The following is a 7,709-nucleotide window of genomic DNA, read 5'->3' as shown; positions in this document are numbered from 1 at the left end:
CTCCGCCATCTCGGCCTCGCCGGCGACTCAACACCGGCAGGATTAGCCCTGCTGACCGGTGATTTGACCACTAACGTGGACTGGGTGGGCCCAGGTTGACTCCTTTGAGTCAATGACAAGTGGGCCCCCCCTCTGCTAATTATCCAGATTAGTTTCTAACTAAAATTAGTTAGTTTAATTAGTATAGTCACTGACTAGTGGGCCCTGCCCAGTAATTAGGCTAACTAAACGTAGTTAGTGCACTGAGAGGCTGACAGAAGGGGCCCACCAGTCAGGTTTGACCTGGGCTGGCGCCTTTGACCTGCTGAGGTCAGCATGACGCAATGCTGACGCAGTAATGCATTTTCTGGATTTATTTTTATTCAGGAAATTCCAGAAAATGTTTAAAACTTCTAAAAATCATAGAAATTCAACCGTAACCCCAAATGAAATAATTTATATATGAAAAATTATCAAAAAAATTCAATCTAGCCATCTGTAATGATTTCATGCTTGACAAACAAGTTTACCTTGCTGTTTAGGCAGAATAAGGTAATGCACTATAAATGCCATGTTTAATGAACTAATATTTGAATCTTTGATTCAAATGGGTTCATTTCTTTCTGTTATAGCTTGCATTAGGCCAAGACACATTCATATCGCCATGTCATAGCATGCATCATATTGTTGCATATCGTCATGTGTTGATTGTGTTCCGATGTGTTCTTCGTGGTAGGTTCTGCCTCCGAGGATATTCACGAGTATCCAACTGAAGGGCGGTATCCCACTACCACTCCATCAGGCAAGCAACCGTTGATCATTCTGATACAAACCCATGTTCTCGCTTCTGCTCTTGCTTACTGCATTAAGACAACGCGATTGAAACTGCTGTGTGCTACGGTAGTTGAACCCTTATCCTCTGCATGACCTGTCATTGCCACAGTAACTAGATGAAACCCACTAGCATGTGTAGGAGTTGATTGAGCCATGTATGTGATTCCTACTTGCTATGCCTGCTATGCTTAGAGTTGTGTCAGGTCTGGTTCATCTGGGAGATGGGCTAGAGTGAAATGCTTATGTCGGTAATGTGAGGGATGCGTTGAACATGTTTTGGTAAAGGTATCGATGAGAGGCCATGTAGGAGTACATGGTGGGTTGTTTCATTGAGGCCGTCCCTAAGAACTGAGATCTGTATGTGTGATTTTAAGATTCAGCTACTACCATGCATTGCGATCCTTAATTGACCCTCTCGGTTTCTTAATCACCCTAGTACTCAGTCCAGGAGTTGCAAATAGTTTTTGGTGTTTGTAGGTTATGTGTTGGCGGCCGTGCGTAGCGCTGACCCTAGGGGTGGGCTATGTTGCGGTAGATACACCGTGGCCGGGTATGCCGGGCGCCCGTTTGGCGTCTTGGGACCCTGTTCACATCGTTCGGTGCCGTATGTGGAAACCTCGGCCGGACTCCCTGCAGATGGAACCTGGATATGCGATAAACCTGGACTAGAGACTTAAGTGTTTAGGTAGGCCGTGGCCGACACCCTCGCTGGGCTTCCGCTTGAAGGTTGCTGAGTACATGTCGTGTAAACGGCGATAAGTGGTGAAAGCATGTATGACGAAGTACACCCCTGCAGGGTATAAACTATTCGAATAGCCACGTCCGCGGTAAGGACTACTTGGTTGCCTATACAGTTCATAGACAAGTTAATGGATACTACTAAAAGACTCAAGATAAGTGTGAGTACCGAGGATGGCCCTCTCATAGGATGACGAGGGAGGATCCCCGGTGGAGTATTGTGTTGGTGAGTAGTGGACTCGTGTGCGAAAACTATTTTACTGGTGGAGTTCCGTAGGATAGCTTAGCCAAGAGTCAAAGATGGCTTGCTGCATCAACCCCGCCGCCTTCTTGAGAATAAGCATGTATAGTAGGTTCTGATGTAAGACTTGCTGAGTACCTTTGTACTCATGTTTGCTTAATTACTGTTTCAGACGACACCGCCCACTCCGATGGGTTCTACGTAGACCTTGACGTCGACGAATGACTAGCCACCCAGGTGGTGATCCTGGCCATGGAGGGCTTTATGTAGATAGACAGGCTTCGAGAAGCCTTCTTTCTTTCTAGAGTCTGTACTCAGACTAGTTGCTTCCGCATGTGCTTGTATGTTTGTATGACTTGAGTGTCGGGTCATGTGACCCCTATCTGTATGAACATGTTATGTATGGCTCTCTGGAGCCTTTAGATAAAGTACTTGAGTTGTAGAGTTTTGTTGTGATGCCATGTTGTATGTACTCATATCGGGCATATTGTGTGTATGATTGAAATGCTTGGTATGAGTGGGATCCGACAATCTAGTTGTTTATCCTTGGCAGCCTTTCTTATGGGGAAATGTAGCCTAGTGTTCCTCGAGCCATAGTAGTCCGCTACAGCCCGGTTCACCGCAGTCCTGCTAGCCCAGCACTATTGTTCAGGACACTTGACTGGCCGGCATGTGTTTCACCTCGTCCCTATGTCTGTCCCTTTGGGGAAATGTCACACGGTGACTTCCGGAGTCCTGCCTAGCCCGCTACAGCCCGGGGTTCCCTGGAGTCCTGTCAGCCCAGTGCTACAGCCCGGAATCACTCGTTGATGACCGACATGTTCGATGTGGTTAATGTATGCCTGTCTCCATAGGTCTGTGCCGCTTTGGGTTCACGACTAGCCATGTCGGCCCGGGTTCTCTGTCATATGGATGCTAGCGACACTATCATATACGTGAGCCAAAAGGCACAAACGGTCCCGGGCCATGGTAAGGCGACACCCGTGGGATACCGTGCGTGAGGCCGCAAAGTGATATGAGGTGTTACCGGCTAGATCGATGTGACTTGGAATCGGGGTCCTGACAATTCTCCATGCATAAAAATTAATGTAATTTAAAATCTTGAAATGAAAAAAAGATATTTGAAACTAATTGTCGGTTTGATGTGTTTTAAAAATGTATAGCCCATTTCTCATTACTGATGGGCCATTTTCTCGGCCAGCCGAATGAAAGCTCTCCACGTCTTGAAAGATTTGGCCAACAGGCCTGACAAAGTGACTTACTTGGCAAATCACAAAAAAAACTGGGCTGTGGCCATGGACCCAGCTGTCAGCCTCTCCACGTACAATACTCTTCCGATGGAAGTCGTCCCTTGACCACGTTGACCATGCCGCGCGGAGAGCACCACGACGGTGGACGACAGCGAGGACTAGGAAGGGGATGACACAGAGCCGGGGAAGACGCGGCAGTGGAAGCCCGCACGGAGAGGAGTACAAGGGTTCACTGGTTTGGCTGTGGTGTGAGGCTGCCGTCGCCGCAGGGCCTGGCCAGCGGTGGGTATAGTAGGGGGTGGTGAGGCCTCTGCGGCAGCACAGCCTGCCACGGGAGGCAGGAGCATGCGGCACGACCGACGCTGCTTTGGGCGGCTGGAGCAAGAAGACCAGAGGTTGAAGAAGCACTACGGCCGTTGGATGGACATCGTACGGTCACTGGAGCTAGAATCGTTTATATTGACTAAGTTGACAAAGCCCTTCGTCCCCGTCAACTTAGTACGCCCACAAGTCAGCCTCCCACCAAGGTGGGTCCCAGCTAGCCGGGGGAGTATTCATTTTTTTTGTGCGTAATATGGAGGCACTTCCGGTGGGTTCGAGCTGACAGCGGGGGGAACGTTTTTTTGCGAAATACGGTGGCCCGTCCAATGGGTCCCAGCAGTCAGGGGAAACGATTTTTTTCGCAAAATACTGATGGCCCGTCCAGTGGGTCCCCGCTGTTAGGTGGAGGAATAATTATTTTCAGCGTAATAAGGAGGCACTTCCTTGCGGCTGCCGTGGACCCAGCTGTCAGCCTCTCCACGTACAGTACCCTCCCGATGGAAGTCGGTCGTTGACCACGCCGCGCCGAGAGCACCACAACGGTGGACGACGGCGAGGCCTAGGAAGGGGACGAAGCGGAGCCGGGCAAGACGCGACAATGGATGCCCACACGGAGAGGAGTACGAGCATTCACTGGTTTAGCTGCGGTGTGAGGCTGCCGTCGCCGCAGAATAATAGGGGGTGTGGGTGAGTGGAGGGATGGCCTGGCTAGCGGTGGGAGTAGTATGGGGGCGGTGAGGCCTCCGTGGCAGCACAGCTGGACACGAGAGGCAGGAGCAGGCGGCACGACCGGCGCTGCTTTGGGCGGATGGACCAAGAAGACCAGAGGTTGAAGAAGCACTACGACCGTTGGATGGACATCGTACGGTCACTGAAGCTAGAATCGTTTATATTGACTAAGTTGACAAAGCCCTTGGTATGCTCCAACTTAGTAGGCCCACAGGTCAGCCTCCGAAATGGTGCGCCCTAGATGTCAGGGGGAGGAATCATTTTTTGGGCGACCGAAGCTAAGAATATCCGAGATTGAAGAAGAAGCATGATATCTGTTGGATAGACATCCAACGGCCACTGCTGCTAGAACCGTGTGTTGACTATAATAAGTTGACAAAGCCTTGCATACGCGTCAACTTATTTTTGTAGGGGACGCATCACTTAGTAGGCCCACAAGTGTGTGGCAGAGAACTTATAGCCCATTTGCGTTTTGTAAGAATGTACAGCCCATTTTTGAATTCTAATGGAATTTACAACAGCCCATTTACAGTTTGTTAAAAGTACAACCCATTCTCTAGCTAGGACAATGAATAATAATTTCAACCAACCGTTGAAGATAGAATTCAATAAAATTTCCCACATTTTGATGGGATCCGAAATATTTTTATCCCGAAATTTCTAGTCAGATTAAATATAAATTTGTATTACATAAAAATCCAATGAAACATTGCGCGCCCAACAATAAAAATTTAAGATTTTCAAAATCCATAAATAATTTTTTATAAACTAATTTCGTGTTTGGTGCATCTTTCATAGTTACTGCCTAGTTTTTATAATTACATCTCATTTATTATTTTTAAATCCCATTTTCTTGTTAAGCCTAATGCATCCCTCCTAGGAAAGATTTGCAGCCCAGCGGGGAGGAGAATAACAAGTTGACCTTGCCTGGGTATTCCTCAAAAAGACGTATAGCTGGGCTAGCCATTTTCATCTTGAAAAAAATTAGTATCTGGGCTGGATATCTGGCCTGGGCTAGACGGCCCACAGCCCGCCCAGTTAATATCCTGCTCTCCGCTGAACAACAAAGAAATCATCACCAAGAAAAACTCTGCAGTGCTCATGCCTCAAAAACACAAATACTGCTCGAGCTGCTTGGTCCCAGCTGTCGGCCGCACCTTGTGCAATTCTCTCATTTATATTGACTACATAGGTTGACAATGGTGTGGGACCATGATGTCAAGAAACTAGGAGAAAGCAAAAAAAATATAGTTGTACATAATAAGGAGGCACTTGCGTACGTACGGCTATGGCCCTAGTGGGTCCCTAGTGTCATCCGGTCAAAATAAAGTCATCTCCTGAATCCTCATGTTCGTTGACGATGTTAACAATGCTCGGCGCCACGACGAGCGCAACAACTCGAAGGACAATGGAGAGGGCCTTGCAGGCCCTATGGATGGTCTGATACAGCGCTCGCTGCTCATTCAGGAAGCCTGGATCATCGGACACCTATGAGCACCTTCGAGAAATTGAGACGGCATGAAACGGTAAGGCCGCGCTTGGGAGCTCTGGTTTATTTCAAACCTGTATTAACATACAAGTGTAATTTACTCGTCATCGGAAACAATGCGTAAAATATAGGCGTAATGAAACTGAGGGCCCGAGGTATGTAAGTAAAACCGGCGGGTTACGCGTGTAATTTGAGAGACCAGTGTATATTTTATGAGCACTGCTATATGGACGACATTACCAGACGATACATGCACGACGTGTGTATCATGACATCCATGGGCAAGGCTGAAACAACAGCTAACGGCTGGATTAGCAATCGCTCGAGTGTCGTTCAATGTTTTTATCGTGTGTGAAGTACTTCCAATATTTTACTAGTCCAAATCGACCAACCAAGTGCCTTCGCCCGAGACCATCTGCTTTAATTTACAAGCGTTAGTTTTACAAGCGGTTTTGTTTGGAAAACGACGATCCAATCACGACCTAATATCATGAGTTGGTCGGAAGATCATATGGTTTCACGTCTAACCTACTCGACTTGTCGTATATGCTATGAATGAAACATCAGACGATGAACTTCTTAAGCACGGAAACAACAGAAGAGGATGATCTTCTTAACAAGCAAATCACTGGCATTAGATCGACATGCAAAACAATACGAAGCATTGTTCTCAGGAGGCACGGTGAACAGCTCGTGATGCCGCATGCCACAACATTCCAAGCTCAACTTTGCAATCAAACACAAGGCCTGGCATTACATAGACAATATTCAGAACAAACTCTTAACACAGGAATATCTCAGTAGAGTAATTATTTACTTCGAACACAGGAATAGGAAAAAACACTCGACGTTGCTCATAGCAAGGGCGTACCACTCAAAAATATCAAATGCATATCTTTTGGCTAACATCAATGAGCAAATTTTGACAAGGTTTTCCAATTCCAATATATTAAACTAATGTCTTGCTGCTAACATCAATGATTAAACTTTGACAAGCTTTTCCCATTCAAAATATGTAATGCCTATGATCGTCCTGTCGTAGCTTCTTGTACTTGTTTGGGCACTTTTTGCCCAGGGCACTCCACGTGTTGTTAAATTGCCAATGGTCTCTGCAGACTAGTCATGTCACCGGTGTCTAATAATACTCTGTAAAGCTTCTCGGTCATTCCTTCTGTAATGTAGCGCAAACAGTGACTGCTTCTTTTTGGAAAGTGGAATGACCAACTGGACCCAGTAATGCAGCAGTTTGCCTTGGACACATTGGCTCCATTTGTGCAGTTCAACTAAAATCGAAGTCAGAATAAAACCGAGCTTTAGTTTTGATATCCCTGTAAGCAACAATAGGTATAAGGGAAACAATTACTGAGAAATAACGGTTGATGACTTGTACTCCCAGAAGAAAAGCATCTACTGACCTAATTTATCTTAATGGGAAACAAAGCAGGAGAGTAGCAATTCTCCATTAGTGTGATTCATTCATATTGACTGAGACATTATCTTAACAATGCCTTGTTTCAACATGTATAAAGAACAACAAAGCAGAAAAGTACCATTCCTAAAACAATGCAACTGATTCATTTTAACAGAGACATCATCTTAACAATACCATGGTTAAACATGAAGAAATAACTACAAAGCAGGATAGTACCATTCCTAACAAGTGTTGCAGTTTTGAACTAAGATTCAGTAGTTAATTAATTCTAAGAGTGGCATTGCTTAATTTTACCAGCGGCATTAGATTAACGAAAAGCATAAATAGTTCCAGGGGAGAGTGGGCGCAACAACAGTAATGGGGGTGATGCAGAGTTTGTTGTACTTATAAAGGGGGTGATGCAGAGTTTGTTGTAACAAAGCAACAAGCATCATGCCTGGGTTGGTCCCATTTTTGTTCACTACTTAATGGGAAAAGACAGCAATACAATAGCTTCAATTCAACATTTATTTAAAACAGTACCAATACAAGTAGCACAACATCTCAAAGCACACTGCACAATCATGTGGATGAAGGCCTGTACTGACCTTTCATGAGACGACAAGATAAAATATGAATCTGCCAACACGAATAGGAAATCCAATCTCGTTTTGTGCGGTTGCACTGAAATCAAGGAAAGTGTTTCGCGTAGCGAAG

Source organism: Triticum urartu, chromosome 2 (assembly GCF_003073215.2).
Source record: "Triticum urartu cultivar G1812 chromosome 2, Tu2.1, whole genome shotgun sequence".
Classification (NCBI taxonomy): domain Eukaryota; kingdom Viridiplantae; phylum Streptophyta; class Magnoliopsida; order Poales; family Poaceae; genus Triticum; species Triticum urartu.
This window is presented reverse-complemented; position numbering follows the sequence as displayed.